Source organism: Podarcis liolepis (assembly GCF_965112155.1).
Source record: "Podarcis liolepis genome assembly, chromosome: 2".
NCBI classification, from domain to species: Eukaryota; Metazoa; Chordata; class Lepidosauria; order Squamata; family Lacertidae; genus Podarcis; species Podarcis liolepis.
In genome coordinates, this window is record NC_139555.1 from 106195055 (window position 1) to 106220067 (window position 25013).

A 25013-nucleotide genomic window follows, 5' to 3' on the forward strand; every position below is an offset into this window, starting at 1 on the left:
CAAACTTACCTGAGTCCTATAGGCAAGTTCTGGCAGGAGTCCACAATCGATGCAACGGCAGCAGTTGAAAGTCTGCTGGTAAATAGCTTAGAGCTGCAGCCAGAAATGAGCGGGATACCTGGGGTTCAGGCAACCTTCAGGAAAGAAAACAGGGGGTGGGAGGGTTGGTTGGTAAACTTAATCTCCTACTGGTCAGTATACAACGTGCATAAACCTCCCTCCTACAAAAAAAGCCCAAACCACACGTGTCTAGGTTTGCTAGGTTGCACTCCAGTGATGTAAAAAATTCTGAGCTTGCATGATGCAGTCGTGGCTGCTCCTACCACCCCCAATAATAATAATAATAATAATAGTAATAATAATAATAAATTGTATTTATACCCCGCCCTCCCCAGCCAGAGCCGGGCTCAGGGCAGCTAACACCATTAAAATTACAGTAAAAACATAATAATGTGTTGTTGTTTTTTTAAAAAAAAACAATTTAAAATACAGTGGTACCTCGGGTTACATACGCTTCAGGTTACAGACTCCGCTAACCCAAAAATAATACCTCAGGTTAAGAACTTTGCTTCAGGATGAGAACAGAAATCGTGTTCCGGCAGCATGGCAGCAGCAGAAGGCCCCATTAGCTAAAGTGGTGCTTCAGGTTAAGAACAGTTTCAGGTTAAGTACGGACCTCTGGAACAAATTAAGTACTTAACCTGAGGTACCACTGTACAGGTTAAAATGCAATTTAAAATGCAGCCTCGTTTTAAAAGTAGCCCATAGATCAAAAGCATACATTGCCCAACACCAGGGCCAACCCGCCCATGAGGCAGACTGAGGCAACCGCCTCAGGAAGCAGAATCCAAGGGGCAACTCTGCGCCCCACCTCCCAGAAGGGGAGAAGAGAAGCGGCTTCAGTGGCTTCCAGTAAGTGAGGCTTCAGTGGAGGGTGGTACCTTCTCATTTCACCTCAGGAGTCCAAACGGAACAATCCACTCCTGCCCAACACCCACTTTGATTGCCTACAAATGGGGCTTCTCATTCTGTGCCAAGAGCATCATCCAGACTCTCGGCCTCCCTGGCCTCTGGTCCACGGCTTGCTCCTCAGTAGTACAGCATGGAATTGTGACCCCTTTTACTTACCATCTGGACTGCCTGGGCTTCATTTCTCTTCTCAGTCAATGCACCTCAAGCTGTAAGAAAAACACAACGAGAATGTCTCATCCCAAGCAAAGCAAATGCAAGTAACCTTGGGCCTATATATTTCTTTAGATGCATGGGACATTAAGAGTTTGGACCACTGTACTCTCTGAACAGTTGACTAGTTGTGTTAAAAAAGCCCAGGGACGGAAAAGCACGGACTGCTTTATTATTGATTGGTATCCTTTTATTCAACACATGACAACAACTGGTGTCAATAGAAAGCTGCCTCGCTCCCTGCCAAAACAGAAAAAAATGGTCAGCTGGAGCTAGATCTAATACCAGACTGATCCTTCCCTTTACAATAATTCTTTTGTCCTCTATGTCTCATCAAAAGATGCTTGTTTATGATGCAATATTGTCTTCTTCCTGAATTCATTCTGCACCCTCTTCCGCTTTGTTTTTTTAATACGATAATCTTTATTGCCATTGTCCCATACAGAACAACGAAATTGAAAAATTCTACATCATACATTCAATAAACAAGCCTGCTATCCCAGCCTAGTTAACCCCTAAAAACTCTGATACCCCATAATTAAATACAATATACACCCACAGAGACTACCTTACACTGCGTTTAAAACCAAAACTGCATTTGGATAGAAACTGTTTCTCAGGCGGCTAGTCCTAGTCTTTATAACCCTGTACCTTCTTCCAGAAGGCAGAAGCTGAAAGAGATCATTTCCGGGGTGCGCACTATCCTGCACTATCTCTGCAGCTTTCTTATGACACCTGGAAGCATAGATTTGATCCAAGGTGGGAAGTGTGCACCCAATTATTCTCTCCGCAGTCTTTACAACCTTGGACAGCATTGTTTTTTCCCTGACCGTGCAGCTCCCAAACCACACACACAGACCATAAGTTAATACACTCTCAACAGTACAATGGCAAATTCCATCAACAGGTCGTTTGAGAGATTGTTTTTTCTTTTGTAGTTTTGACTTGTAATATAATTTAGAATTCGATTAAAAAAAAATTAAAAACGGTGGGCCTAAATGTAGGAACTTATTCTTTCCATATGTGTGCTTAGGGCATGATGGGGCGGTGGCAACACTCATCACAACCTGAGTTCCTTGGAAAGGTGGGGGGGGGGGGGACTGTAATAAATAAATGAAGGACCGCACACCTTCCGTCAATGCAGTACTGCAGCATAATATTGACTCCAAAACAGGAACATAAGCTTTCAGGAGCGATCAACCATATTCACAGAATATGGACCTCTCAATCATCAACCAAATGAACAGCAGTGGATGGCCGGATGGGGCAGCGGCACTGACCTGACCTCCCTTTGCCTGCATCACTGCAGCCAGGGCAGAGAATGGAAGGTTGGCACAGTGCAAACACACCAGCAGAACCAATCTAATGTTCCCTTTGGTGCATTTGCATTCCACCAACCTCACCCCTTTCCCTCTCTGTTTTGTTACACAGCAGTGACACAGGCAACTAGAGTTCAGGTGAACGCCGCAACGCCACTCCACAGTCCTCTACTGCAAATTATTAATGGACGCGCACTAAGAATTGCTGGATGCTAGGAACAAATAGTAGGGTGATGCGATAATGAATTAATGAATGGCCAACCATGGACCCCATGCATGCACACACATGCATACACCTTACATCAGAGCAACGTTGTGATCCCAGAACATGAATATTAACCGTAAAACAGAAGAAGAGCACAACATATAACTAACTTATGGCCGCAGGTTATGGCGATGACTCAGATAGCTTTAAAATGTGCCAGACAAAGTAATGCAGAACAGGCCTGCTGGTGGCTTGTAAATAAGTTCACCCAAGTTACTAGCCTGCAAAGACATTTACTAGCCTGCATTTCCATGTTAGAGTAGCAGCCAAAGTAAGAATACAGGCTGCTAGCCCCTTAGCAGGCTTGTAAAAGAGGAAAGGGGCAGGGGAGACAAAAATGTTTCCACCCAGGAGAGAAAGAGTGATCCACCCCTCCTCCACAAGCTCTGCTGGTCATGATGGGCTCTGTGGCTGACACAGAGGAGGAGGAAGCTAGGCTTACTGGTCCCCCCACTACCACCCACTCAACTACCTTGAATTCCTGGTTGCCTTGGTTTCCCAGGTGTTAAATACACAGCTGCAAAAAGTATGACGATTTGTCATCATCGCCAATGGGTCCTCCAAGTTCAGGGACAATATGCCTCTGAGCAGCACATACTAGGGATCAACAGCAGGGGACATGCTGGGTTTGTATTTATAGGGGTGCAGCTCATCGACAGCATATCCTACAAAATCCAGGTGATGCTCTGCTGACAACACGCCAGAGTGCCAGACCAAAAAACAGGACATTCTGGGATCCAACCAGAAGCTGGGATGACTTCTATAATTCCGGGATGTCCCGCTTAAATCGGGATGGCTGGGCAGCATGTGGTACAGCCCCTGCTTTGCAGATGAAAGGTCCCAGGTAGGACTATGAATGTCCCTTGGTTGGAACCCCAGAGAGCCACTACTGAGCTAGACTGACCAGTTGGTCTGACTGAGAATAAGCTTCCTATGTTCCTGTGCTTTGCTTCCCATCAGCTTCCCAGAAACATCTGCTGGGCCACTGCAGGAAACAGGACACTGGGCCAGATGGACCTTTGACCCTGATCCAGCAGAGCTCTTCTTGCATTCGTGTCATTCAGGCAAAGGCTCAAAAGCTCATAGCCCAAGAGGATGCTGGTGATCTTACACCAATTCTGGCGCCAGCCAGGAGGAAGTCCTTTGCAGGGACGCTTGGATGTCGCACTGTAAAGCTGTGTGAGCCTAGCTGGCCTGTGCAACAGCTCGACAATCGCTGCATGGAAACCGCCTTCCCTTGCCAGTTTGTCAAGTTTTGGCTCGTCTGCTTCACCTTTCCAAACAAGGATGGAGACAGAAGACACCCATCACCCCCTGGGGGCAGAGGGGGTGGGAGATTCTGTTGGCATGGTGACTGACAGTAGTCCTCGCTTCCTTTTTAACTAACAGGAATAAAAATGTTTTGTTCTCATTAAGGAAAAAGAGAGCTGCATTCCTGATTGGTGAGTAATGTCTCTGCCTGCGAGTTAATCTCCCAGAAAGCTGTGGCAGCCTGGGATGGGGTTTCCAGTCCGACCCACTCAGCCACTTTTCTCCTGAGCCTCTCTAGATACTCTTGAGGAGGGAGTTTCACCCAGGTTGGGGCTCACACTGCCCCACCCCACTTTGTGCTAGGGTCCCACAACAGACAGGTGTTTCCTCACAGCGCCCAAGGGGGTATTGAGACACACAACTGGTTGAAGGGGTGCGGTGGAGCAAGCATGTTAATTCTTCAACTCTTATTTGTGATAAGGCTGATCAACCATCAAGGTTCACAGTTTTCCAGGTCAGGGAAAGCTTTTCACACCATTCTGTCTGATGAAGCATCGGCCACACTGACTCCAGCACGTTGCAAAGGATTCTGGGGGCATGTTCTGGGATGCACTGTGCAGGCCACTGTGGCCAGGCCTATTAAACCACCTGGCAGGAACTGAGAGAGTACCCTAGAATACACACAACAGTCTTCTGCATTGCTATCTGTGTTGGGCTCAGAATTGGCATGGGGTAGGGGAAGCCGGGAGAAGTTAGGGAGGTGGAAAGGGGAATAAAATAGTTTAGCAGCAGCAGCTGCAAGCAAAACTGTTCCAGATAGCAGCATTGCAGTTACAAAATCTGGCGAAAGTAGCAGCAGCAGCAGCAAGCAATTTTATCATCATCACAATCTTTTTCGTAAACCGCCTTGAGGGTTTTTTTCTCCGATCAAGCTACGTATAAATGTTATGAAATAACTAAATAAATCACCAAGCAACTTGCTTTTCAACAAAACGTATCAACCATTAATAACCTTCAAATTGTGGAATCCCTCCTCCTCCTCCTCCTCAGATACGTTTCCAAGGAAATTCATGGTTCAAAAGCCAAGTTTTGTAAAAGCTTGTTTAAATTAGCTTCTGAGGAACTGAGCTGCAGGGAACACACACACAGAGAGAGCTTTGATCTAGCAAGCTCAGCATTTGGAAAGCTGACCTGGATTGCCAGCATACTTGATTGAAGGGCCAAGCCAAAAGGCCTGATTTCAAAGTGTTTAAAATAAAATAAATAAAATAAAATAAAATAAGGCATTTGTTAAGGGTGCTGAGAATTCTGTTAGGCATCTCCCAATGTTTCTCCAAGGAGCTTCTGGCAAATGTTATTGAAACCTGTGCTCTTCTGTAGCATAGAAAAGCTGCAAGTATCTTTGGATTGAATTAAAGTGGTTTTCTCGGCACCTTTGCAAAAAAGAAAATCAGACAACAGCCAGGAGAGGATCCGTTACCTGAATTTTCCCCTCTTCTTTTTATGCCCAGAAGAATGTGACTTGCAGATCTAGCTCCCAAACCGTTCCTCTTACAATGCCGACTCCCTGGCAGGTGGCCGGCGAGCCCTCGAAACCATCTGTGATATGAGCAATTAGCGCAAAATGCCAGCTTCCCAACTGACAACATGGGCAAGTTATTTCCAGCGGAGAAGGAGTTGCGTTCCAATAGGCCCAGGCAGGCATTTCACACCCTGGCATCTAAAGCCTGCTCTCCGCCTGCCTGCCCGGATCCGGGTAGGAAGTTCTTCTGCAGCTTATACCCCCCCCATCCCTCCTCCAGAGAGACAAAGGGCCTTCTCACAAAACACCTCAATGAAGGAGGCAGCTGAATGAACAATGATGCAAACCAAGCTTGGCTAACAAGCTCTGCCCAGTGTCCATTAGCTCAAATTTCTCCCAGTCCAGTGAGCAGAGCTGAAGAGGCTGCAGCACTGGGCACTTCTGCCCACCCCCATCCACCCACCCAGTGGCGTAGCGTGGGGGGTGCAGGGGGGGCCGGCCACACTGGGCGCAACATCTGGGGGTTAGGGTTAGGGGGCGCAAATCCACGGGTTAGGGGGCGCAAATCCACGGATTAGGGGGCGCAAATCCACGGGTTAGGGGGCGCAAATTACTTGCCTTGCCCCGGGTGCTGACAACCCACGCTACGCCACTGCACCCACCCACCCACCCCGCCTGCAAATTTGGGGATTTGTGGGAATAACTCCACTCCTTACTCACACACACACACACGTATACACTAACCAAGCATTGGCTAGAATAGAGCACAACCAGAAACAGCTGATCATAATATTAAGAGATCAGAGCCATTCATTGGGTTTGGCCATACGATTAGGAACAGACATGTCTTCAAACATTGCATCTCTCTACACTATATGTTTAAAGCAGTACTGTACTACTACTACTACTAATAATAATAATAATAAATTTATATTTATATCCCACCCTCCCCAGCCAAAGCCAGGCTCAGAGCAGCTAACAACTATAAAAGTAACACAATTTACATAAAATCACAATCAATTGATTGAAATGCATTCTAAAACCAATTCAAAATCAAATTAATGGCAACCACTGGGCTAGAGTTCTGTGAGGATTACCAAAGGAGGGGGTCAGACTGTGCCTTGGCCAAAGGCCTGGTGGAACAGCTCTGTCTTGCAGGCCCTACGGAAAAATTTCAAGTCCCGCAGGGCCCTAGTTTCTTGTGACAGAGCGTTCCACCAGATCGGGGCCATGGCCGAAAAGGACCTGGCTCTGGTTGAGGCCAGTCTAACCTCCCTGTGGCCCAGGATCTCCAATATGTTTTAATTTGAAGACCGTAAGGCTTTCCCCCAGAGACTCCTGTGGTTTGTGAAGGGTGCAGAGAGTTGTTGGGACAAGTGGTGATGATGATGATGATGATAATGGGTTGTCCCAGTCACACTAGGCGGCTTCCAGCAAAATATAAAAACACAATAAAGCATCAAACATTTAAAACCTCCATCGCGGTGGGGTGGGGGAAGCCATGCCTGTTTAAAGTGGTATGATCCTGCTTTTAAAAGTATAGTGTAGATAGGGCCAATATGTGAGGAAATGCCTCCTGTTGCCTCTTCTGAATGTAGCGCCATACCCATTTCATTGATTTACGGAATACACTTCCACAAAGATGTGTTGGCAGTCTGTGCCTCAGACAGGTTTAAAAGGAGATAAATTATTGGGGAAGGTTAAGTGTATCAACCACCACTACTAGCTATTTTTGTTTTATTTATTTGTAAGAGATGCTCTAGCCTGCCCTCTGCCACATGATCCAAAGGCAGTTCATAATAATACCATGCCACCATAAAAACCAAAGCAACAGAAAGGAGGTCAAAATAAAGCACGCCTTAAAAAATATCCAGCGAGCCGCAACTTGAGTTCTCCACTTGCAGCACCGATGGGATTTGTAATAACATTAAAATGTCCAGGCAAAGAGGGCAGTTTTCACCTGGCAGCAGCATGACAAACATTTTAAGAAAATAAAGAGAGCTCTGCAGGATGAGGCCAAAGGCCATCTAGTCCAGCATTCTCTTCACACAGCAGCCAACCAGATTCCTGTTGGTGGTAGTTGTGCCTGCAGGGCGGAGGTGGCCAACATTTCCGGCTGAAGGGCTGCATCCAGGCAAGCAGACAGGTTGCTACGTGCACAAGCAGGTACAGTGTTACCTCGGGTTACAGACGCTTCAGGTTACAGACTCCGCTAACCCAGAAATAGTACCTCAGGTTAAGAACTTTACTTCAGGATGAGAACAGAAATTGTGCAGCGGCGGCGGGAGGCCCCATTAGTTAAAGTGGTACCTCAGGTTAAGAACAGTTTCAGGTGAAGAACTGACCTCCAGAACGAATAAAGTTCTTAACCTGAGGTACCACTGTACAGGTTAAAATGCAATTTAAAATGCAGCCTCATTTTAAAAGTAGCCCATAGATCAAAACCATACATTGCCCAACACCAGGGCCAACCCGCAAGAAAGAAGATGCCACCTAAACATTAGGAAGAACTTCCTGACAGTAAGAGCTGTTCGACAGTGGAATTTGCTGCCAAGGAGTGTGGTGGAGTCTCCTACTTTGGAGGTCTTTAAGCAGAGGCTTGACAACCATATGTCAGGAGTGCTCTGATGGTGTTTCCTGCTTGGCAGGGGGTTGGACTTGATGGCCCTTGGGGTCTCTTCCAACTCTAGGATTCTATGAGGCAGACTGAGGCAGACCACACAACATTCAAACACACACACATGCACACACGCATAATGTTTATATGCTCTGCCTCCACAGTGGCTGGAGGAGTGAGAGCTCTTGTGCTCAGGTCCTGCTTGTACATTTCCCACAGGAAACTGGTCAGCCACTGTGAGAACAGGACGCTGGACTAGGTGGGCCATTGGCCTGATCCAGCAGGCTGGTATTAATTATTATTATTATTATTATTATTATTATTATTATTATTATTATTATTTTCTATTTGTACCCCGCCCATCCAGCCGGGTTTCCCCAGCCACTCTGGGTGGCTTTCAACAAATACCAAAAATACATTAAAATGTCACACATTAAAAACTTCCCTAAACAGAGCTGCCTTCAGATGTCTTCTAAATGTCAGGTAGCTGTTTATCACTTTGACATCTGATGGGAGGGCGTTCCACAGGGCGGGCGCCGCTACGGAGAAGGCCCTCTGCCTGGTTCCCTGTAGCTTTGCTTCTTGCAATGAGGGAGGCCCTCAGCGCTGAACCTCAGTGTCCGGGCAGAACGATGGAAGTGGAGACACTCCTTCAGGTATACTGGGCTGAGGCCATTTAGGGCTTTAAAGGTCAGCACCAACACTTTGAATAGTGCTCGGAAACGTACTGGGAGCCAATGTATTCATGCCACTGAACACCAGGCACTTTGTTCTCTCTCAATTTACCCAGTTGTACGAATGGAAAGTGCCAGGGAGATAACACTGAGGTAATACATAACCTGATTGATATATATACATTTTTAAAAATAACAACTCTTTGAGGAATGAGCACTCCAGTACGTGAGATGGCAGGCAAATGCGAGTTAGCCACACCCAGATGACCTGTTTAGCAAATATTCATCCCAACTTATTTGCAAAGAGATTAGATGGCAATGCCTATTTAATGAGCATTCATCCTTTTTTGTTAGTGGGAGGGTTTAACGCCCTTGTCAACCCACACTTTTCAATGCATTTTCCCCCAACCCACCCACACTCTCCTTATCCCCCAAAGTCCAATCTTTTCAGGAAAGAAGGGGTTTGTTTCACAAGAGCTTCAAATCAGGTTCAAATGTGCAGCTGGAATTTGGTGATCTTCTTACTGTTTGAACTGTGCGTCTACGATAAAGGGGAAAGAGTTCTGGGCCAGTCACTGTCTCTCAGCCTAACCTGCTTCACAGAGTTGCTGTTGGTGGGGAAAACTGGATATGAGCTCCTTGGAAGAAGGGATATAAATTGAGCTCATGTCATCCCATGCTCCCAATCGATTCTCCACCATTCTGTCGTTTTTTCCCCTTCCCACATCGCCTGACTTGCACCTGTTATTTTCTGATGCCTATCATCTTATCCACACATACAACGTAACATTTTTCTCCATGGGATATTGTGCATGCAGTTGCCACGTCTGTTTGGTTTGTGCTGCAGTAAACATTCAAAAATCCTTGGGTTCGGGTCAAACTGAGGAAGGGGCTTGGATATAAAAGAGGGCAAAATTGCCTTTCTCATTTTTGCTTGTTGGGGGTAAATTTATGGCTGGGGGAGCAGAATTAATTGGCACATGAATGCTCTGAAAGTTCCTATGCTGCTGTTGTTATTTAACACTGACACAAGCGCCTAAAACTTGGTAAGTGCTGCACATACATTAAAAATATATGAGTTGTGGCCTCAAACCTCAAAAGTTCCTTCCACCACAACTTTCTTCCTCTTTAAGGTGCCACATGGGTCTTAGTTAAAACATTTTAGGATATTTGAAAAAGAGGAGGATAACTGAGAGACCGGAGGTAATGCTGTGTGTGTTTGAGGCCGGCCTAAAAAGAAAATTATATAACATCTTTTACCCCAAAAAAATATATATGCATGGATATTAAAGATTCATAGCACTGCTGGAGATGTGTGGCAAGTCAAAGCCCTGGCTTTGGAGGCAGCAAGGTTTTGTTTGTGCTGGAGAACTTTCACCTTCTCTAGGAAATCCAGGTGAGACGGGCAGTTTCCTTTTGCTGGGAGGCAAGCATCATTGGGCGGTCTTGTGGATCTTTGTAAAAACAGGCCACAAGCTACCCTAATGGACTGCAGGTACTTGCAATGATCTGCCTTATAAAAAACTTTTGCCTTGCACTTAAGGTGAGCAAACAGCCACACAGAAAATAAAAACACATGCAAGTTCTTGTGGGAAGTGTTGCAAAACATGGTTCGCCATGCAACAAAATGGGGGGGGGGACAGAGAGGAGGGAAGCAAGAACCCACCTGAGCAGCTCTGAAGGGAATAAAGGTAAAGGTAAAGGGACCGACTCTGGGGTTGCGGCGCTCATCTCACTTTATTGGCCGAGGGAGCCGGCGTACAGCTCCCGGGTCACGTGGCCAGCATGACTAAGCCGCTTCTGGCGAACCAGAGCAGAGCATGGAAACGCTGTTTACCTTCCCGCCGGAGTGGTACCTATTTATCTACAGTGGTACCTCAGGTTACAGACGCTTCAGGTTACAGACTCTGCTAACCCAGAAATAGTACCTCAGGTTAAGAACTTTGCTTCAGGATGAGAACAGAAATTGTGCAGCGGCAGCGGGAGGCCCCATTAGCTAAAGTGGTGCTTCAGGTTAAGAACGGACCTCCGGAACGAATTAAGTACTTAACCCGAGGTACCACTGTACTTGCACTTTGACGTGCTTTAGAACTGCTAGGTTGGCAGGAGCAGGGAGGAATAGAGTTCTCTTAACTGCTCTCAGCTCCCTTGAGAAAAAAAAACTACATTTCCTAGGATTCTTTGGGGGAGGGGGGGGAGGAAGAATCCATGACTGTTCAATAGGTATTATAGCGCTGTGGTGGTCATGGGCCCCCAAATTTCATTACTGTATTTGGTTGCCACTGTAATGCAGAACGCCACGTCAGAGACGCATGCCCCTCATTGGCAAACTCCTTAGGCCCAAGGTGCCCCAAACACAGTTCCCCAAGGGCCTGGCTGGCCACTTCCTGGCCGGCACCTCGTGGGTTAACGCGAACATTCCTCTCTCCTTCTGACCTGAGCATTGCAGCTTGAGTCCAGGCTATTCTTTGCGCTCTTGATAAAAGCATGTGAAAGCTGAAGGCCTCACACATTCCTCCATTCAGGGCTTGGCTGCCTGCCTGTAAACTGTCACTCCCTGGCACCCAGGCCAGAGAGGGAGAGAACGGCAGGGAACGCAAGCCAAACTCCCACCCAGGGCCAGCTGCGCTTAAAACGGCACCCTCCCCATCTTTCCCCACCAGGGAGATGAGATCCCTTCTTCCGGCAAGTGGAATAACACCACTCCGTTTTGGCTCAAGTCAGCATCTTCCCACAGAAGCCGCCCCCTGTCCCCAAACCTGTGCAAAAGAGAGCACCTTACCCATCCCTCGGGAACAACTCAGAACAAGCCCCGCTAATAGCAGGGTTGTGCCCTGTTTACGTAAAACTTTTGAGAAAGGCGGGAGACAGGACTGTGTAAGGATGTTCCTTGGGGTGCCGTGACATTTAATTACCCAGGCCCCACCTGTCCCAGGCCCACTGACTGGCATGGCGGCACAGCAGGCAGTTATGGCAAGAACATGGTTAACAGCACATCGTGCTTATATCGCGAGGGGATCTTTGCACCCCCTGGGAAGCTTTCGTTCATTAAATTAAACAACAACCCAGAACTAAATTAAAACCAGCAACGTCACCAAACCTGGCTTAACACTTTAAAACCACCACCACCATCATTTTTTCAAAAAAACCCCACAACCACCCAAAGCACCTTATTTTTCTTTTCTTAACTTTCTATTTAAAAAGACAGCTACGTAAAGGAGCATATTTTTTAAAAATAAAGCAATCCCGTGCTAGTGACAATGAAGGTATTTTTAGATATTATAAAAATGAAAAAGCCTCAGCAATCTGAAAATAGGTGATGGACCAGCAAAGGAGGCTCACTTTGCCAGTCGGATTTGCAGCTGTAAACTTGAGGGCTCAGGGCTGTTTGAAATTCTGTGCCCTGAGTTCCTTAACATCAAAATTCTGCATTAAGGAGACAAGAGAGGAAGAGGGAGAGAGGGAGGATTGGACAAGTACAGGCACACATTAAAGGCAAAGCCAAGAAAGGAGGAGGGATTAAAAAGAATAGCTACGGGAGCTTTAAGAATCACAAACACAGGGCATATGTATATACCCAAGATGATCTGGCACTTGCGATCAGTCACAAATGAGGATTGGTCACATGGGTGGTCATTTTGCTTTGTTCTTAAATTCACTTTCTGCCACTTTTTATGTTTTTGATTGTTCTTTAGCTATTTTTTAAATTATACGCTGTACATTGCCTTAAGCCATATGCTGGACAGATAGTGACAGCAGCTCTGCACTGGCCAGGTGGCCCTTGGAAGATCATCTGCTGTCACAGGTATCCCTCCTGCCCTTAGTTTTTTTACACTAAATGCAGCAACAGCATTTTACACTAAATGCAGCACCCAATCAGTGGGTGAGGCAGGTGTTTCCATTCGTGTCGGTCCATTTTATGCATTAAGGCTTCCTTCCAGCCTCGGAAGTGCCCGGCGTATACCTCTCAAGTCGCACTCAAGCGAAACCCCACCTGACAGCCCGAGCTGACAAGGCGCCATTGTGTCAGGAGCTGAAACAATGCAGGGACAATTTTGAGGACGTAAACGCCTTGCATGGTGAAGGGCCCTTAGGAAGCCAAAGGAAATGCCATTTCTGAGGTGAGACATTACAGCTTCGGGCCGCCTCCAGACATCACAATAAAACATATCTGAAGAAGTGTGCGTGCACACGAAAGCTCATACCAATAACTCACTTAGTTGGTCTCTAAGGTGCTACTGGAATTTTTTTCATTTTGTTTCGACTACAACAGACCGACATGGCTACCTACCTGTAACTAGAACAATAAAACATGTTTTTTTCTTCTTGCAGGGTTTGGGGAACCTTTTTCCTGGGGGACCTTCTGGGGTCTGGATGTAGTGATGGGTAGGGCCATAGGCAAAAGCGGAAAGAGGGATGGGTGCGACTTTTACCTCGCAGGAGGCTACATTCCAGCCACACCAAAGCCAGAGGTTTCTACATGCACACAATTCCATCAATCCTAGCAAGCAAAAGGGTGTTTGCAACATTCAAGGACATGTCCCGCCCCAGGAAAAAGTACGAAAGGAGGGCATGATGCAGGGGTGTGGCCTACGGAGAGTCTGATAAGAGGGGCCTAGACTGGGATGCAGGTCTCAGGTTCCCCACCCTTGGGTTATTGTAGTGGGAATGAGCCTGTGCATGTTTCATAGAATCATAGAATAGAATCATAGAATCATAGAGTTGGAAGAGACCACAAGGGCCATCGAGTCCAACCCCCTGCCAAGCAGGAAACACCATCAGAGCACTCCTGACATATGGTTGTCAAGCCTCTGCTTAAAGACTTCCAAAGTAGGAGACTCCACCACACTCCTTGGCAGCAAATTCCACTGTCAAACAGCTCTTACTGTCAGGAAGTTCTTCCTAATGTTTAGGTGGAATCTTCTTTCTTGTAGTTTGCATCCATTGCTCCGTGTCCGCTTCTCTGGAGCAGCAGAAAACAACCTTTCTCCCTCCTCTATGTGACATCCTTTTATATATTTGAACATGGCTATCATATCACCCCTTAACCTCCTCTTCTCCAGGCTAAACATGCCCAGCTCCCTTAGCCGTTCCTCATAAGGCATCGTTTCCAGGCCTTTGACCATTTTGGTTGCCCTCCTCTGGACACGTTCCAGTTTGTCAGTGTCCTTCTTGAATTGTGGTGCCCAGAACTGGACACAGTACTCCAGGTGAGGTCTGACCAGAGCAGAATACAGTGGCACTATAACTTCCCTTGATCTAGATGCTATACTCCTATTGATGCAGCCCAGAATTGCATTGGCTTTTTTAGCTGCCGCGTCAGGCTCACACAATCCCCACTGTCCTCGCCCTGCATGGCCGTGAGTTCAGAAGCTTTCACTACCATTTTTGATAACTACAGTTTAGTTACAGTGCTACCTCGGGTTACATACGCTTCAGGTTACATACGCTTCAGGTTACAGACTGTGCTAACCCAGAAATAGTGCTTCAGGTTAAGAACTTTGCTTCAGGATGAGAACAGAAATCGTGCTCCGGCGGCGCAGCAGCAGCAGGAGGCCCCATTAGCTAAAGTGGTGCTTCAGGTTAAGAACAGTTTCAGGTTAAGTACGGACCTCCGGAACGAATTAAGTACTTAACCCGAGGTACCACTGTAATTAGGGGTGCTAGGGGAGAGGTATTATTATTAATTGAATTTATATACCGCCGTATACCCGGGGGTCTCAAGGTGGTTCACAGAATAAAATCAAGATATAAAACCACAAAATACAAAATAAAAATAGAACTTTCAAAAAAAAGGTACAGATCATTTGAGCACATCAACAACAAATCTTTATTACAGCCGTGGACCAGCATAAGGAGGTGAGGGGTACAATTGTTTAAAATCATTTAAAATCTAAACAAAAAACACATTTTATTTTGTTTTTTTAAAAAACTAAAAGGAGTTAAAACAGAGTGTGTGTGTGTGTGTGTGTGTGTGTATATATATATATATATATATATATATGCAGGTTTTGGTGTCTTCGGGTGTCTTCCCGTGTAAGAGTTGGGGTGTCTAGGCGACGTTTCGACGAGGTCTCACTCGTCATCTTCAGGCTGGTGCTTTCGGCTTCTTGTTACTGGAACAGAGCAGGATCTCAGTGTTTGAGTTCCTATAAATACTGTTGAGGGGGTGTGGTGTATAGCCTCCAAACGTTCTGGGCAGAGAGGAAGTTCCCAGGTTAGTGTGCCTTTTCTTCTTTTGTTCCTTAATTACTTGAGGGATATCTTGAGTGATTTCTTGAGTGATATTCTGAGTACCACTTAGGTGGGTCATTAAGTGTGGATTAGTTGCTAAAGCTTTCGTGTCTTGACCTCTTGAGCTTGTGAAGAGTTTTTCTGAGAAGATGGCTGTACTGCACTTAGTTGTGCTCTGGCTTGGCTTCGTGTATAGGGGCGAGCTGTGGTTTTGTGCCCTGTGCCAGCCAGATCTGTGTAGGGATTGCAGGGGGGTGTAGCATCCGGAGGTGCCACTATGGTTTGGCTACTGGATGGTGTCTGTAATTTATCTGTGGAGAGGGTCTGGGTTTGGGTCTGGTGTGGTTGATTGGTGATGGCGTTCTGTGTGCCTCTGGTTCTGGTGTCGGTTTTTGTGGGGAGGGCTAATTTCCAGATGTCTGGCAGGCGGGACGTGTCGTCACGCTTGTTCATGTTGTGAGGGTGTTTCTCTATCTCGATGGCTTCCATGATTATTCTCTTGTGGTGATGTTCCATGTTAAAGAGCAATTTGGAATCTGCAAAATTAATTTCGTGTCCTGTTTCTTTCATGTGTTGGAAAAGAGAGGAAGTTTTTTCTTCTTTTTTGACGGCATTCTTGTGTTCTGCGATACGTGCATTTATTCGTCTGTTTGTTTGTCCAATGTACGTGGCTGGGCAGGCTTTGCAGGGTATTTCATAGACCCCTTGGTTTTCCAACTGGATTTTAAACACCCCCCAAAAACCAAGACACAGAAGAAAACAATGGCATGGCCCTCCTTCCTTATATCAAGGGCACTACAGATAAAATTAGCAAAATCCTCCATAAACACAATATCAAAACAGCCTTTTGCACCAACCAAAAAATAGCCAATATCCTCAGAAACCCCAAAGATAAAATCCAGTTGGAAAACCAAGGGGTCTATGAAATACCCTGCAAAGCCTGCCCAGCCACGTACATTGGACAAACAAACAGACGAATAAATGCACGTATCGCAGAACACAAGAATGCCGTCAAAAAAGAAGAAAAAACTTCCTCTCTTTTCCAACACATGAAAGAAACAGGACACGAAATTAATTTTGCAGATTCCAAATTGCTCTTTAACATGGAACATCACCACAAGAGAATAATCATGGAAGCCATCGAGATAGAGAAACACCCTCACAACATGAACAAGCGTGACGACACGTCCCGCCTGCCAGACATCTGGAAATTAGCCCTCCCCACAAAAACCGACACCAGAACCAGAGGCACACAGAACGCCATCACCAATCAACCACACCAGACCCAAACCCAGACCCTCTCCACAGATAAATTACAGACACCATCCAGTAGCCAAACCATAGTGGCACCTCCGGATGCTGCACCCCCCTGCAATCCCTACACAGATCTGGCTGGCACAGGGCACAAAACCACAGCTCGCCCCTATACACGAAGCCAAGCCAGAGCACAACTAAGTGCAGTACAGCCATCTTCTCAGAAAAACTCTTCACAAGCTCAAGAGGTCAAGACACGAAAGCTTTAGCAACTAATCCACACTTAATGACCCACCTAAGTGGTACTCAGAATATCACTCAAGAAATCACTCAAGATATCCCTCAAGTAATTAAGGAACAAAAGAAGAAAAGGCACACTAACCTGGGAACTTCCTCTCTGCCCAGAACGTTTGGAGGCTATACACCACACCCCCTCAACAGTATTTATAGGAACTCAAACACTGAGATCCTGCTCTGTTCCAGTAACAAGAAGCCGAAAGCACCAGCCTGAAGATGACGAGTGAGACCTCGTCGAAACGTCGCCTAGACACCCCAACTCTTACACGGGAAGACACCCGAAGACACCAAAACCTGCATTCCTGTACCCGTGAAAATCTACGAAAGCAAATATATATATATATATATATATATATATATATATATATATATATATGTGTGTGTGTGTGTCCATAAGCATCCAAAAGAAGCTAAGAAAGTCTAAAAGAAGGGTTAGGAACATCAGACAAGTTAAAGAGTGCAAAAGGCTAGTACAGTGGTACCTCTGGTTATGTACTTAATTCGTTCCGGAGGTCCATTCTTAACCTGAAATTGTTCTTAACCTGAAGCACCAGTTTAGCTAATGGGGCCTCCTGCTGCTACCGCGCCGCTGGAGCACGATTTCTGTTCTCATCCTGAAGCAAAGTTCTTAACCCGAGATACAATTTCAGGGTTAGCGGAGTCTGTAACCTGAAGCGTATGTAACCTGAAGCCTATGTAACCCGAGGTACCACTGTATATATAAGACCACAGCTATCAGTCTACTTTGGCCACCTCATGAGAAGAGAAGACTCCCTGGAAAAGACCGCAATATTGGGAAAGATGGAGGGCACAAGGAGAAGGGGACGACAGAGGACGAGATGGTGGGACAGTGTTCTCGAAGCTACCAGCATGAGTTTGACCAAACTGCGGGAGGCAGTGGAAGACAGAAGTGCCTGGCGTGCTCTGGTCCATGGGGTCACGAAGAGTCGGACACGACTAAACGACTAAACAACAACAACATCAGTTTACAGAGCACTCAAATCCGAGAGCTCATTATCGAGCACATCATCATTCCTAACACTACTTTAAAAAATACAGAAGTGGTCAAACATTAGTAAAATGTAACAATGGACCCAAAGCGTACATTGATTTTTCACTACTCTATCTAGGCTTCTAATTTTATTGACTCAAGTACCGAAAGTGCTTCTTTATATTCTTCAGCTTCTCCCAACTCTTTTCCATTTTCTAATAGCTGGGCAAGATCTGCACGTGCAGCTTCTAATCTGCGTTGGCAATCAGGAATCATCATTCAAAAGTCTTGCACGATCTCAATCTGTTTTTTAATTGCATAATTTTCAGAATCTTCAGCTTTCATTTTCTCAAATCTTCTCTTCTTGCCGTTTTGCTTCTTTTTCATACATAACCTTTTCTTTTGCCAAGCGCTTCACTAAGCCCGTTTAGTACCTCTGGTGGGAGATACGTTGTGCTCCTTCTGGGGTAGTTTTCTCACCTTTTGTCCACACCTTGCCCCTCAGCTCTCACCTGTGGCTCCTAGAAGCTGTCAGCATGCGACAGCGGCCACGCCCCAGGAATGGCTTCGACCGGTGAGGGTAGCCAATGAGTCTCAAACCCTTGATGAATGGACTTCCCCTGTATGCAAAGACAGGCACTGGGGGATTAAGCGGACGAGACCAAAAGTGGGTTGAACGGTCAAGACGGCATTTTCTGCACATGCTGCAGAGGAAAGTAAGGGGCAGGTGGGGCTTGCCAACCTGAGAAGGTAGCCCATCTAGAAAAAGGAAAAGTCTTATCCTATGCTGCCTTGAGGGAGATCTTTGGGAGGAGTAAACCCTACATGAATCCGGAGTGGAGTCTCCAAGACACCTTAGATACCTCCTTCCAGCAACTCCTGCAGCCAAGCTGGCATCAAACATATTGCTCTGCTTGGACCACATTAGCAAGGCCAATAGTGGGTGTCTTGTCATCTGGGCAGCCCAGGACCTCTAGACCCACAGCCCAGGCTTTAGCCCCAGGTTGGTCACTTCGGTGCTGCTAACACAGAGGTCCAACTTCACCTCCAGAGACGAACTCCACTGTCTCTCAAGACAGACAGATGCCAACAGCAGTTTTTTACCACAAACCACGGTTAATCTTAACACTGGAGTTGGGTGAATCAAGCAAACTTTATACAGTGGTACCTCTGGTTGTGAAAGGGATCCGTTCCAGAGGCCCGTTCGCAATATGAAAGGAACGCAACTCACAGTGGTATGTCTGTGCACACGCGGGTTGCGATTCGCCGCTTCTGCGCATGACGTCATTTTGCACGTCTGCGCATGCGCGAGCAGCAAAACCCGGAAGTAACCCTTTCCGGGTCGCCGCGGGACGTAACCTGAAAGAACGTAACATGAAGTGGACGTAACATGAGGTATGACTGTACAGTGGTACCTCAGGGTACAGGCGCTTCAGGTTACAGACTCCGCTAAACCAGAAATAGTACCTCGGGTTAAGAACTTTGCTTCAGGATGAGAACAGAAATCGTGCAGCGGCGGCGGGAGGCCCCATTAGCTAAAGTAGTACCTCAGGTTAAGAACGGTTTCAGGTTTAGAACGGACCTCCGGATCGAATTAAGTTCTTAACCCGAGGTACCACTGTAACCCACAGTTTGAAGCTGGCTCATGTCCAACAAAGCACACTTCAGATTAACCATAGCGTAGGGTTCGGACAGCACCGTGAGCGGTGATTTATGTGAAAAGGATAGGAAAGCTTCCAGTGTTCCCTTTGCAGTGGAGAGGGGAGTCGCCAGTCAAAGGCTCACATAGGTTTGTTCCCATCACAACCCTGCCCACATGCAGATGACGACCAAACACTGCCAACTGAGGCTAAGCGCAGCTTACAGTCTAGATCAGGGGTCAGCAACCTTTTTCAGCTGTGGGCCGGTCCACCGTCCCTCAGACCATGTGGTGGGCCGGCCTCTATTTTTTTTTGAGGGGGGGGTGAATGAATTCCTATGCCCCACAAATAAACCAGAGATGCATTTTAAATAAAAGGACACATTCTACTCATGTACAAACACGCTGATTCCTGGACCGTCTGCGGGCCGGATTGAGAAGGCGATTGGGCTGCATCTGGCCCCCAGGCCTTAGGTTGCCTACCCCTGGTCAGGGCCTATACAAGATGCCTAGGGTTCAAAAACCCTGCTCAGCTATCAAGCTAACTAGACATAGCCTATATTGCAGGGTTACCGTGAGGCCAAACAAGGCAGGGAAGAACTATGCATGCTACCACAAACTCCTTTGAGGAAGGGTGGGTAATATATGGCATAAATGTTTTTTTAAAAGGCCAAATTCACCATCTACTAGTGGTTACGAAATTGCACTACTACTAGCAGCAGTTAAGTACGACTGATTAGAGACTGCTTGCCCAATTTCAGAATCTCAGAAATAAGTTTTTTAATCTACTTGGTTACACTTACATTTTACGGCACTTCAGTAAGCTCAAAGAAACTTACCTGGGGCTCTCCGCTGCCATCTCCCATCCAGGTCAAGCTAAAACTTGCTGAGCTTTAACAAGGTAGCAGCACCAGTACCCTCAAACCATTATTCTGCTTCAGCTTTTCTCCTCCAGGCCCCCAAGGCACCAATTTCCCGCATGATGCATCCTGCGTTGTTTTGCTTTCCGCCCCAGCAACCTCTCCTCTCACATTAACATGGGTGCATGTGCCAAAGCGACTAGGCCGTAGCTGTAAATGCCTCCAATTGCCGGAATCAGATGGCGAGCCGGTGCTCCTGGCAGGTGGGAAAACTATGTTCTGTGTCCTCTTTCCCTCCTCAAGAGCATAATTTCTGCCTGCTATTGAGAGTGGGGCACAGAAGCGATAAGTGTTCCTATTTGGCTTTAAAGGAAAATGAAATGCGGACACACAAGCACGCTCCACAAAGGCAGGCCACACTCATGCCATATATTTGAAGCTGCTTTTAAAAAGTCGTGGCTTCAGTTCAGCTGTAGTTTGTTAAGGGTGCCTGGAGTTGTCAGGAGACCCCTGGCAGAACTACAATTCCCAGAGTGACTGAACCGTCAATTCCTCTTCACAGGGAACTCTGGGAATTGTAGTTCTGCCAGGGGAATAAGAGGCTTCCTATCAACAATCAGCACCCTAAACAAACTACACTTCCCAGAATTCTCTGGAAGAAGCCATGATTGCTTAAAGTGGTATCACAGCACTTTAAATGTTCGGTGTGAATGTGGCCTTAGGGAAGACAGTACTACCAAGGTCTCTTAGTTTAAGTGTGAACAGGGAGGTTCACCTGACGCCTTCCTTACATATCGTTAGGCACCAGGCAAAAAACCCCCGTTCCTCTGCTACCAGGCCTTTGGCTGATTAATATTCTACAGCTTTTTAAATGTGTTTGTGGCAGAGGGGGTTATTGCTTCGCTGATTCTGTTTTAACTACAGTGGTACCTCGGTTCTCAAACGTAATCCATTCAGGAAGACCGTTCGACTTCCGAAACGTTCAAAAACCAAGGCGCAAAGGGCTGGCTGCAAGTTCAATTGGAAAAATTGAAATACACGCAGCAGAAGCCGTTCAACTTCTGAGGCGCGTTTGAAAACGGAAGCAATTACTTCCGGGTTTGCGGCGTTCGAAAACCGAAACGCTTCCGAGACACTAAAAAACGAGGCACCACTGTATTTATTTGTGCTTTTATTGGACCAGAGCTCCCATCAACCCCAGCCACTATGGCCAATGGTCAAGGAGGATGGGAGTTGTAGTCCAACAACATTTGGAGGACCACAGGTTCCCCATCCCTGGAGCACCAGAGGCTGAGAGGAAACTACAGGGGGTTTCAGGCTGGCTGCTATCAGAGGCAGAGTGCTGGGTTTGATGGTCCAATGCAACAAGTATGAGGGATCTTCCTCAGGAGTCTTTCCAAGGCCCAAGCCTTTTGCAGAAGCAACTTAAGGCACTTCGACCGGCTGCCCTTTGGTGTGGAGGGCAGCTTTTAGCACTGCATTTTAAAATCTGTTTTATTGCATTTTAAGGTGCTGGTTTTACGTCTTTCAAAATATGTATTCACCCACCAGAGCCTGAGGAAATGGGCAGGTTTACAAGAAAACACTTGTGAATCACTTGAGCCTCTTTGAAGACTACTTGGAAACTACAACTGCTTCAGAACAGCAGCCAGGTTGTTAACTGGGTCCTGCCTTTCTGAACATTTTTCAACAGTGTTAAAAGTTCTTGACTGGCTTCCAGTTTGTTTTCTAGTCACAATTCAAAGAGCTTATTTTGACCTGTTGTATGTATAATGGCACAGGAGGAAGAAATTAAAAGGATGTCACATAGAGGAGGGAGAAAGGTTGTTTTCTGCTGCTCCAGAGAAGCGGACACGGAGCAATGGATCCAAACTACAAGAAAGAAGATTCCACCTAAACATTAGGAAGAACTTCCTGACAGTAAGAGCTGTTTGACAGTGGAATTTGCTGCCAAGGAGTGTGGTGGAGTCTCCTACTTTGGAGGTCTTTAAGCAGAGGCTTGACAACCATATGTCAGGAGTGCTCTGATGGTGTTTCCTGCTTGGCAGGGGGTTGGACTCGATGGCCCTTGTGGTCTCTTCCAACTCTATGATTCTATGAATTAGCACGCCTGAGGAACCCTAAGCTTCACAAAAGGATAGGGGCAAAAGCGGGAGAATGGAATGGAGTGTCCTGCAAAAGGGCATGGCTGGCTTAAAACAGGGGAACTCCATGCTGCATTTTGCTGCAGGTCTCACTGGTAAAGCTCTAAATGACCTGGGATCATAATACCCAAATTGCTGCGGTCTTGTGGTAGACCACTTTTGGTGCCCATGAGGTTCAGCTGGCCCTTACCCAGATGCCAAACAAGAGGTGGGAATTACTTTTGAGTAAACACGCACAGGGTTGTGCTGTATAAGTACTTGACTTTAGCTAGGCTAGCTGAAAAATCCATGAGAGCTTTCCCCTCCATAAGACATTTAAAATTGGACTATGAATGCACGTTTTATCTGACCTTGAGTTTGTGTTTTATTCTTTTAATTGTCTCATTAGCAGCACATCTTTCAGCTCTGGCATGAAAGACACCTTGAACTTTTCAAGTCATAGAATTCTAAGTACACAAGCCCATCAAGGAAAGAAGAATCTGTAAATCTGTGCCTTGTTACCAAGTGTGCGCTGTGGGTTAGGATCATCATCATCATCATTATTATATTTGTTACCCACCCTTGACCATAAGGTACCAGGGTGAATTATATCTATATATAAAAAAATGCAATACAACACAATAAAACAAATAAAATAACCCTACCCCAAAACACCATACAGTATACGTGTCAAATAAGGTCCTTTTTAAAGGCTACATCAACTCCATTACAAGTTGAAGAAAACATAGCTTTTTTGTAGAAAGGTTCCCCAGAGTTGTCAACCTTTTTTTAGGGAGCTGACACCATGATTATCTCAGCTCAGGAAAAGAAAACAGGAAACATAAGGAGCCTAGCGCAACAAACCAGCCCAAGGCATCAGCGACTGAGTGAAGCCGGGCGCCTCATGGCATAACCAGCGTGCGCTGGGTGGGCCTCTCCATGGACCTATGCCAATCCCAGGCACACAGAAGGGCAGAGCCAGCCGGCCGCCTCAGCACCTAGCTGGCTCGCTCACGACGGGCAGGCTCTTCCCCAGACTCCAACTCTCGGGCCCCGGACTCTCAGCCATGCGCCCCAGAGAGCCCGGTGCCCGGGTGCCCAGCACCCCTGGCGCCTATGGTAAAGACAACCCTGGACCAAAGGTTAGCCCCCCCCAAGGCTCTCAGATAGCAGTACTACTCTGGAAGGCCCAAAGGAAACATCATATGCTCATTGTTGTTCAATGCAGACTTAACATTACAAACTTAAACCGCCATTAAAGTCTTATTGTTATTCCTTGCCAAAAGGAAGTTGGGGAAATGTGAGGATTTGTGAGGGACAATACAGTGGTATTTGTGAGGGACAATACCTCTGGTAACGAACTTAATTTGTTCCGGAAGTCCATTCTTAACCTGAAACCGTTCTTAACCTGAGGTACCACTTTAGCTAATGGGGCCTTCTGCTGCCGCCGCCGCGCAATTTCTGTTCTCCTCCTGAAGCAAAGTTCTTAACCCGAGGTACTACTTCCAGGTTAGCGGAGTTTGTAACCCAAGGTGTTTGTAACCCAAGGTACCACTGTATGTCTCTCCCATATCAGTCTCTACAACCACAGAATGCGCTGTAACCCTCCAATGGTTTGACTTCCCCATCAAAGGCACACTCATCCATTGTCTTCTGAGACAGACAGATGCCAACAAGTTGGACTAGGTATAAGGTAAAATAAAAAAGTTCCTTCCAGTAGCACCTTAAAGACCAACTAAGTTAGTTCTTGGTATGAGCTTTCGTGTGCATGCACACTTCTTCAGATACACTGAAACAGAAGTTGCCAGATCCTTCTATATAGTGAGAAGGTGGGGAGGGGTATTACTCAGAAGAGTGGTGGGAATGGGTGATTGGCAGATAGCTGAGATGAGCCTGTTGACGACTCTTAACGACTGCAATAGGTCTTGCAGGAAAAGGCCTTCTAAGTAATACCCCTCCCCACCTTCTCACTATATAGAAGGATCTGGCAACTTCTGTTGCAGTGTATCTGAAGAAGTGTGCATGCACACTTAAGCTCATACCAAGAACTAACTTAGTTGGTCTTTAAGGTGCTACTGGAACTTTTTTATTTTGACTATGGCAGACCAACACGGCTACCTATCTGTGACTAGGTATAAGGTAGCTTCCTAAGATAATAAATAACCTTTACGCCTTCTTCATTTGCCTTTTCAGTCTAGTTCCTACCTGCCCCCACACAGGGGCTAACTAAACCTTCCATCCATCTTTCCAACCTGGACTTTCTGTGCTCCATCTTTCTCCTAGTCTGGCTCCAGAATATGGCACCCCGGGCATTGTTAGAGAACTAAGAGAGAGAAAGAAGGAGGGACTCTGGCCGGAGCCAAAATGAGCAGCAGAAAAGAGCCTGCAAAGATTTCCATGCCAGCACATTCTCCCAGGAGATTAACAGTGTGCTATGGCGAAAAGGGGAGGGCGATCTTTAACAAAGCTGTTTCCCAAATGAGATTTTACAAAACTACAACAGATGTAGAGGGAAGGAAGAGGGGGACTGGTAAATTATTAACCTGCTTGGCTAATTTGCAGATGGAGAGAGAGAGAGTGCGCGCGTTCGTTTGTGCAACAGCGAGAACAACTTAATACAGATTTCTCGCAAAACACAAAACTAATTTTACTGATCAAGTCCACGCTGGCAACAAGGAATTGCTGCAAATGCAGATAACACACATAAAGTCATCAGGGAGACCCTTGCAAGCTGAGAAAGAGGAAACATTCCCAGATCTCCTGCATGCATTATCTGTACTGGAGA

The 25013-nt window shown here is 46.4% G+C and overlaps 1 protein-coding gene across 4 annotated transcripts in view; it reads right to left on the bottom strand.

Annotated features, from left to right (window-relative positions):
• PLXNB1 (plexin B1) overlaps nt 1–25013 on the bottom strand; it is a 157748-nt gene that overhangs the window by 122837 nt on the left and 9898 nt on the right. For 3 of the 4 annotated variants that reach the window (XR_014522902.1, XM_083491024.1, XM_083491023.1), the window contains exons 2-3: nt 1129–1178; nt 10–134 (exon numbers count right to left, since the gene is read on the bottom strand). The gene's annotated coding sequence lies outside the window, so the exon portion shown is untranslated. Of the gene's footprint in view, nt 1–9; nt 135–1128; nt 1179–5497; nt 5712–25013 lie in introns of those variants that run through there. The other variant, XM_083491022.1, reaches the window with a different exon arrangement.